Source organism: Panthera onca, chromosome B3, assembly GCF_046562875.1.
Source record: "Panthera onca isolate mPanOnc1 chromosome B3, mPanOnc1 haplotype 2, whole genome shotgun sequence".
Classification (NCBI taxonomy): domain Eukaryota; kingdom Metazoa; phylum Chordata; class Mammalia; order Carnivora; family Felidae; genus Panthera; species Panthera onca.
In genome coordinates this window covers 71,505,032-71,511,975 of record NC_138344.1, presented here as the reverse complement: position 1 = coordinate 71,511,975, position 6,944 = coordinate 71,505,032, and the positions used below count along the sequence as shown (strand labels likewise).

At 48.2% G+C, this 6,944-nt stretch overlaps 2 non-coding genes across 2 annotated transcripts; both read left to right on the top strand.

Annotated features, from left to right (window-relative positions):
• The first annotated feature begins 955 nt into the window (after positions 1-955).
• Positions 956-1,046, top strand: TRNAY-GUA (transfer RNA tyrosine (anticodon GUA)). The gene is given in 2 exon segments: positions 956-992; positions 1,011-1,046. It is a non-coding gene; the product is annotated as a tRNA-Tyr (tRNA).
• Positions 1,047-2,290: 1,244 nt separating this feature from the next.
• Positions 2,291-2,376, top strand: TRNAY-GUA (transfer RNA tyrosine (anticodon GUA)). The gene is given in 2 exon segments: positions 2,291-2,327; positions 2,341-2,376. It is a non-coding gene; the product is annotated as a tRNA-Tyr (tRNA).
• The last annotated feature ends 4,568 nt before the right edge of the window (positions 2,377-6,944 follow it).

Sequence of the window (6,944 nt, the reverse complement as noted above, 5' to 3'; positions counted from 1 at the left end):
AGACACACCTGCCGCCCACACACGCTCGAGGCAGGGGCACTTGAGTGTGGCTTGTTGTGCCTCTGGGAGACCTTCGCTGGATGGATGAGATGTCTTGGGGAGCATGGGATCTGAAACGTCTGAGAAAGACGCGGAGCTAAGGCAAAGGAGTCCAACCGGGCTCACGCCGGTGATCTCTGCCACTCTTGTCTTCGGTGCGTCTCCGGGAATCCCACAGAACCGTGAGCTATTTCGGGGAGCAGCCGCCTCCGCCACAGGAATCCAGGTCGGGGGGCAGAGGTGGGGAGACAAGTGCCCAGAATGGCCGCGACGCCGGGGCCCCGTGGCCGTGGTCTCTAAGCCTGGCCCCAGAGTCTTTCCCCATCACTTCCCAGTAAGGGTCCCCACGCCAAAAAGTGAGCCCCACTGGGGCGCAACGCGGCAGGCGCATGGTGGGTGGGTGGCGTGGGGACGAGGCGGGGGCGGGCACTCACAACACGGGGGAGGCGAGGGCGCTGAGAGGCGTCGTTCCTTCAGGGGCCTCCACCTGAGCCTGAGGTCCTGCGGTTCGCGGCCGCCCACCCGGTGCCCATGGGGTGGGTTCTCCTTTCCCTTGCTCCGCAAACCCTCCCCACCCGACCCATGCATCTGTTTCGCCAACGCCTCCATCTCCTTCCCCCTCCCTCTTATCCGCTTTCTGGCCCCTGACAGACGGCCTTAGTACTCACCCACCCCCCCACCCCCATTGTATTAAGGAACTCCGGGAGGGGAAATGACGCCACAGGTGAGGGCCCGGGTTGGGTATCTTGAAAATCCCGGTCCCAGGACACCTGACTACCATCACGTGGAAGCGTGTGTTTGGCTCTCTTCAAAGGGACTTTCCGACCAACCCAAGACAAACTGCACCTGTGACGGACCAGTGTCTTGGCTTCGTCATTTCCAGAAAGAGCAGTGACTCAGCTCCAGTGCCATGCACCCTTCGATAGCTCAGCTGGTAGAGCGGAGGACTGTAGACTAGACGCGATATGGACATCCTTAGGTCGCTGGTTCGATTCCGGCTCGAAGGAGGTGCCTGTCATTTTTACTGGCCCTCATGAAGGCCTCCACCGGCTAGTGTCAAAGGCCTCGCAGGAGGGACCAAAGCCAGGAAACACTTTCAGAACTCCTATACAGCTACGTGTGTGCTATCTATCCACAGGGAACACACCTGCACCTCTTTTCCGCAGTCCGCACACCCATGGCCTGCAGCGCGCAGTCTGCTTGGTACTCCTGCCTTATCAAGGAGCCCTGACGCCAGCCCTTTTTATGCACCCGGTGCTCTAGCTCCGGGATCTGCCACCACCGTTTTTGCTAAACATAGATCCCTACCAAACAGGCACTGTCCTGGGCAAGCCCTGGAGGCTGATAAGCACACAGACCATCACACGGGTCTTGGGCATCCTTCTTGAAAACCCACTCTCTCAACGTCTGTCTCAGTCTCCTCCTCAGCTTCCTCCTAGCTTGGTCGCCGTCTCACTTCTGTCTAGCCCAACTTCAGACTCTTGAAATTGTCTTCGGTGCGTCTCCGGGAAGCCCACAGAACTGTGAGCTATTTCGGGGAGCAGCCGTCTCCGCCACAGGAATCCGGGTCTGGGGGCAGAGGCGGGGAGACAAGTGCCCAGACTGGCCGCGACGCCGGGGCCCCATGGCCGTGGTCTCTGAGCCTGGCCCCAGAGCCTTTCCCCATCACTTCCCAGTAAGGCTCCCCGCGCAGAAAAGTGAACCCCGAGGTCCTGGGGGCGCAACGCGGCAGGTGCATGGTGTGTGGGTGGCGTGGGGACGAGGCGGGGGCAGGCACTCACAACCCGGGGGAGGCGAGGGCGCTGAGAGGCGAGATTCCTTCAAGGGTCCTCCACCTGAGCCTGAGGTCCTGCGATTCGCGGCCGCCCACCCAGCGCCCATGGGGTGGGTTCTCCTTTCCCTTGCTCCGCAAGCCCTTCCCACCCGACGCACGCAACCGTTTCGCCAACGTCCCTTCCCCTCCCCCTCTTAATGACTTTCTGGCCCCGACGGACGGCCGTAGTGCCCCCATCGTCTCCTCTCCCACTGTATTAAGGAACTCTGGGAGGCGAAAAGACGCAACAGGTGAGGGCCCCAGTCGGGAATCTTGAAAATCGCGGTCCCAGGACAGCCGGCTGCCATCACGTAGCAGCGGTTTGGTTCCCTTCAAAGGCAGCTTCTGACGAATCCAAGGCAAACTGCGCCTGGGGCGGTCCAGTCTTGGCCTCGTCATTTCCAGAAAGAGCGGTGACTCAGCCCCAATGCCGTGCACCCTTCGATAGCTCAGCTGGTAGAGCGGAGGACTGTAGACGCGATGTGGACATCCTTAGGTCGCTGGTTCGATTCCGGCTCGAAGGAGGTGCCTGTCATTTTTACTGGCCCTCATGAAGGCCTCCACCAGGGGCTAGTGCTTAACGCCAAAGCCCTCCTCTGAACCTGGCAGGGTCAGGATTACAGCAAACTCACTCTCACAATCCAAAGCCAGGAGAAGCTTTCGGGAACCCCTGCACAGCCAGGTGTATGCTGTCGTTAAGGAACACCTGCACCATCTTTCTGCAGTCCACAGACGGGTGCCTTGCAGCGCAAAACAGTCCACCCTGCTGGGGCTTTATGGAGGAGCCCTGAGCAGCCACTTCCCACACCATCCAGGGCACTTTACACTCATGCACCCACCCCCTGTGTTCTGGGCTCTGCCACCAACACCAATTTGCCCAGATGGGCAGATCCCTGCCAAAGAGGTGGCCAAATAGGTGCTGCCCAGGGCAAGCCCTGGAGGCCCCCAAGCACACAGGCCAACACAGGGGTTAGAGGACAACCTTGGCATCCTTCTTGGAGACTCACTGTTTCATTCTCTGTATCTGTGCACGGGGGTACTCTGTTCTTTCCTCTATGTTTTTGCTTCCCAATTCCAATGCTAGGTAAATATTTTGACCTACAAAGACAGAAATGGCTCATCTTCGTGCTTAGCATAGTATTTGTACAGAATTGCCCTTGGAGAACTTTCAAATAATTGCCAATTCTGGACTGCACCTTAGCTGACATTTGTAGGATGCAAATGTAATTTTGTATGTAGTTTGAAAGGGATGATTATAACTCTCAGTGGCCTATTTACGTGGGTGTCTAGATTGTTGCTCCTGACAGACACAGGTTTTATTTGTGTTGCACTTTTTGCCTCTGGAGTTTTGTGGCTTTTGTCATAAGAACAGTGATCTTTCCTACTCTGTTCACACCATTGGGCACACACAGCTGATCTACATGAAGATTTTATAACTCTTTCTCAGCAAAGAGACCTTAGGTTTGAATGTCACCATATGCAGAAATTAGCATTGTGGGATCAACGATGAAATTTTTGGCCTCTCTTTGACACCCGAGAATTCTACTTCTTTGTGCACTCAGCTAATGCTTCCACCATTACATTTAGACTTGTTTTTTCCTGTCTACTGAGAAATGTTCCCTGAGAATATGAACTGAGGCAGGTATTCATCAATAAGGGTATAGTAAGTCCTACATCCTCTTAGCTCAAGAACCTAGGTCATATTGGCTCAAAAAAGCTGTCACTCCTTAAGACTGTGTATGTTTTAGTCACAAACCCTTTAATAGGTACCTAATCTGTCCCAACTACTGTGATTGTGCCAGGGAACGAGAGATTAAAACATAGGTCTTGCCCTAAATAGTTTAGTGTTTGTAGGGGACAGACAGATGGAAGCAGATAATTAAAATATAATGTCCTGAAAACTGTAGTAGAGGTACATAGGGCATTCCATGCAAATCTAAAACTAAAACTAACCTTGGAAAGTTTTAATTCAGGCTGGGGTAGAGGTCAGAGTAAAAAATGGGAGAGGTCTCCTGGTAGCACCAATGGCCTGGAGTCAGTTGATTTTTAGAACAGGAGACTAGATCTGTGATCAGGTGAGTTCAGTGGACACAGAACAGCTTTAGAAAAATACACAGAAACCTGAAGAGTGTTGATTTTGTGTGTAACTGTATATAATATCACTAGAGCATACATACAAGTCCAGGACTAGCCAGAAATGAAGTATTGATAATCATGCATGAAATTTAACCCAATCTCATCATATCCCTTGGGTTTTAATTGCTACTCACTCCAGAAGCAAGGGGAAGATTTCTCAACATCCTGTTTGTCTTCATAGAGAAAGCACCATGGCTTTATCACTTGATCTATATGTTATTCTAGCAGAATGGCAAGAAGAAGAAAAATGGATAATGTTCATGTACTTCAACATTCGCCTCCACTCCCGTTATCACTTTCTCTGCACATACATTTTTGTTGCTGCCTGGCTTGGGTGAGCTGACAGATAAAGGCAGAAATATTTCTAATGTTGAGAGAGGAAAATCTTATGTTGAATGAAGGCTTTACTTCTTTTTCAGATTTGACTAGAATAGGGAATTGGGAAATTTCCATTCAAGGTCTCTTGAGGGGTGCCTGGCTGGCTCAGTTGGCACATGCAATTCCTGATCTTGGGGTTGTGAGTTCAGACCCCACTTTGGGTGTAGAGATTACTTAAAAACAAAGTAAAATAAAAAAAAATCCTTTGAAATTGTCTTCTTTCTTTCTTAAACCTCACCATCTCTTTACCACCTGGGTAGCCCTTCTCAGCAAGTACTTCCTCTAACTGGGTTCCTGATGCCTGGATCAATATAATTCTTGAATGCAGGTCACCCCCAGTCGTAACTAAATAGTTCCAAACAGGTTATAAATAAAAAATGTTTACTTTTCACTAATGGGATTAATTAGAAACCAAAGCTTTTGTCACTCTCCTCCATCTCTGCACTTGTGCTAATACCAGCAGTCAAGAAGGATGTAATCCAAGACTGGCAAAAACAAACAAACAAACAAAATATATACATATATATGTATAAATGCATATATATGTATAAATGTATATATATGTATAAATATATATATTTATATATGACTATTTGCATGTAAAATCCATAAATGAGAAACCTAAGACCTGACCTCAAGTGGGATATGTTTTCGATCAGTGTGTAAAGGAGAGTGGAAAAATGTCGGCGTCTGTTCAAGATGGAGGACAAGGGATATCTTCCTCTCAGGTACATTTTTGCCTGCTAGTCCTATATTGCACACAGACTGAAATATCTTGGGGCATTTTGTGGCAAAGCCTCCTTATTTAAATAGTAGCTTTTAGAGGGGTGCCTGGCTGGCTCAGTTGGTAGAGCACTGGACTCTTGATCTCAGGGCTTGTGAGTTCAAGCCCCATGTTGGGTGTGGGCCCTACTTTAAAAATGTCAGATAACGTATCAGATAAACTCAGAGCCTACTAAAATCATTGAGCACTGTCCAATAAATAAAACTCTCTGAAACAGGGGAGGGTGAGATCCTAGAAGTTGGTAGCCTTGAGAGATAATACAGTGACTCAGAATCAGAAGGCACCCTCCCCCCTCTTTTTTTTTTTTTTTTTTTTTTTTTTAACCAGGCAGAAAAAGTGAATCTGAGAAGCCACACTTGAGATTAAAACATAAAAAAACAAGCAGTTTCTTCATAGGCAGGGCTTGGTTTCCTGAGTGCTGTTCCCATCCCTGCAGCCTCACTTTCCCCCTCAGTATGTCAGATAACAGGGCAAGAATCTGGGTCACAAAAAGGGGAAATGAGTTCCTGTCCCTCTGTCCTGTAGCATGACCCACCCTCAGTGGAAGGCCAACACTGTCACAGAAGATGGCAAGTATTGCTCTTTTTACAGGTGGGCTTTTCTGCCTCTCACCTTAATATTCTAACGGGGGTGCCTGGGTGGCTCAGTCAGTTAAGCGTCTGAATTAAGTGTCCCACTTCGACTCAGGTAATGATCTCACCATTCAAATGGGTTGGAGCCCCACATCAAGCCCCGCATCGCACTCCTCACTGACGGAGCAGATCCCGCTCCGGATTCTGTCTCTCTTCTTCTCTCTCTGCCCCTTCTGCACATTCAATTCCATTCCCTCCATTCCCACCTCGGCCCAAGCTCTGTGACTCAGTTAAAATGTACCATGTTTCCTGGCTTACAAACACCAGGTGATGACAAGGTTCTCACTCTGCTTTGATCTCTCTGCCTCATCCTTTATCAAAGTCCTTCCCATTATCTCTGAATCATTTCAGGATCATCTTTTACCACAATCTTCTCCTAGCTCCTCAAGATTCAATTTGGTTCTCCTCCTCTTTGTCTCTTTGGTACTCCTTGATTACTTTCACCTTTCCACCTATCACAACATACTGATGGTATACTTTCACATCCTCTTTAGGAGTGAGCTCCTTGAAATTTGGGGCAATGCTGTATTCATTTTGCATAGGACAGACCCAGCATATGTGAAAATATTAACTGGCCTAAGGCATTGCAGCATCAGTTCAAGGAAGATGAGGGTTGTGAATGAATCATTACAACTCGGAGTAATAACTAGAGACCTGCTTTATTGGAAGACCAAAAAAAGCCCCATAATTTCTTCTAAGATAACAACCAGAGATGACATATCCCATGTAAAGAGCCCAGGGTTTTCTGTGATGAAAAGCGAATGAGGAAGCATCTGGGAATCACACAGTAAGATATTCAAATTAACTCTACCCCTGAGGAAATTTGAAAGTTGAAAAAAATACATGAAAATATCTGCTTGATGACATCGGAGAGATAAAACAAATTTAAGGGTTATTTAGCCAAAATATAGGAGTGATAACAACTAGAAATCTACAGTGATATTAACTAGAAACTCCCCACGTATAAGGAAATAATTCATATTATGCTGCCAATGTGAATTGTATGTCAGAAGCAAGCAAGAACATAAGAAAATTACCATGGGCCAGTTTCATTCATAAACATAGATATAAAAAATTGTAAACAGAAAATTAGCAAACCAAATAGTGACATATATAGAAATTATAACTTATCTGACAGAACTGGAGCTGTTAGATAAAAGTA